The 2,500-nt window shown below is 16.9% G+C and overlaps 1 protein-coding gene across 1 annotated transcript in view; it reads right to left on the reverse strand.

The window, feature by feature from the left end:
• The window catches only part of LOC113806755 (glycoprotein-N-acetylgalactosamine 3-beta-galactosyltransferase 1-like), a 12,584-nt gene that overhangs the window by 9,996 nt on the left and 88 nt on the right, over positions 1 to 2,500 (reverse strand). The window lies entirely within an intron of this gene.

Consider the following 2,500-nt stretch of genomic DNA (forward strand, 5'->3'; position numbering starts at 1 on the left):
TATATTATATATATTTTATATATATATATATATAATATATATATATATATATATATATATATAGAAAATGTTCAAAGTGATCGAAAATGTTCAAAACGATAAAAAACGTTCAGAATTATAAAAATGTTCAATCCTTATTGTTATAAATGTAATAGTAACAACAATTATAGTAATGATTATAATAATGATAATGATGATGGTAATGATGTTAATAATAATAGTAATATTGATAATAATAATGCTAATAATAAAAACAGATATGGAAAAAATAGCAATGATTATAATAAAATGATAACAGTATTATAATTAATAATAATATAATAATTACCAATATTATTGCTATAAAGATAATAATGAAAATGATACTATTAATGATAATGAAAATGATATAATGATGATAATAGTTATAATTATAAAAATAATAACAATAACGATGATACCAATAATAGCAATTATAATAATCGACATTAATAATTAAAGTAATATTAAAAAGGATAAAATTCATAAAATTAATAATTATAATAATAATAATGATAATGATAATAATAACAGTAATATCATCATCATTATTATTATATCACTTCTTTACTATTATTGATAATAAAAGTAATAATAATAATGATAACAATAATGTTCATAATAATATTAATATTATTAACAGTGATAATGATAATAGTAATAACAATAATAATGATTATTATTATAATAAGATTATAAAGTTGATGGTAATGATTATCATAATTGTTATGATTATCACCATCATCATAACAATAGGGATAATAATATTGATGATAATCATATTCATACGCATAATAATACTTATACCCATTATAATAATGATAATGATAATTAACATTACCATTATCATTGGCATAGTTTTATTATTAATGATAATAATAATAATAACAATGACAAGAAATATCAATGATAAAAACATTGATAATGATCCTTGTGATTATAACAATAATAGTAAAAATAGCAATAAATAGATAGTCAAAATAATGATAATAATGATAATGATATCAATCATCATAATTAAAATAATAATAATAATAATAATAATATTAGTAATGATAATAATGATAATAATAATGATAATAATGATAATAATAATGATAATAATAATAATAGTAATAGTAATAATAATAATAATAATAATAATAATAATAATGATAATAATAATAATAATAATAATAATAATAATAATAATAATAATGATAATAATAATAATAATAATAATAATGGTAATGGTAATGATAATGATAATAATGATAGTGAGGATAATAATAATAGCAATCATAGTAATAATAATCATGATAATAATAATAAGTAAAATAATGATAATAATGGTGATGATGATATTTGTTATTGATATTATTATTGATATAATTATACTGTTAATGTTAATAACAATAATATTTATGATAATAATAAGGGAAAACCATAATAATTATTATTGGAATAGCAATAGTAACAATAATATTCATTGCTGTTATTATAGTACCAGTAGTATTAGTATCAATAATGAAAATAATGGTAATAATAATCATAAAAAATTACCATTATCATTATTATTAATAAATTTATTGCTATTATAACAATAGGAATTGTAATAATAATACAAATAATATTTATAACAAGGATAATATTAATGATGATTATAATAAAGATAATTATGATAATAAATAGTGATAATGATTATAATAGTAATAATAATAATAACAATGATAATGATAACGAAAACGATAATAATAATGATAATGAAGATGATTATTATTATTATAATAATCATAATAATAATAATAATGATAATAACCATAATACTACTACTGACAATAAGGATAAAGATTAATAATGATAATAATAATTAATAATAGCAATAACAATAATAGTAATGATGATAATAATGACAAAATTATTAATAATAACGATAATAATAAAGGTAATAATAATATTAATGAAAATAAGGATAATGATGATGATGAAAATAATAACAATAATGATAACATAATCATGATCATAATCATATGATTGAAAAGAATTATAGTGAATGATAATGATGGAAAGCGATAATAATGATGATACAAAAATATTCATGATAAAGACGATAATAACAATAATAATGATAGGAACGAAACCAGTGATATTGAATGTTAATGATAAAACAAGAGATGATAATAACAATGACTGGTGTTGATGATGGTGACGATGGAAATAGTAATGATACTGATAATGATAACTATAGTAATAATAATATCAATGTTAAATATGACTGTAATAATCAAGCTGACAATGATAAGAATAATGATCTTGATGATGATAGTAACAGTAATGATAATAATGATAATGATTTTGAGAATGAGAAAGATTATGATGATAATAATGTAATAATAATGATAATGGCTAATGATTATGATAATGATAATGATGATTATATTGGTGATAATAATGTTAAGGACAATGATAATGACAATGATATTGAGGAATATTATGATAACGC

This window comes from Penaeus vannamei, chromosome 5 (assembly GCF_042767895.1).
Source record: "Penaeus vannamei isolate JL-2024 chromosome 5, ASM4276789v1, whole genome shotgun sequence".
In the NCBI taxonomy this organism is placed as follows: domain Eukaryota; kingdom Metazoa; phylum Arthropoda; class Malacostraca; order Decapoda; family Penaeidae; genus Penaeus; species Penaeus vannamei.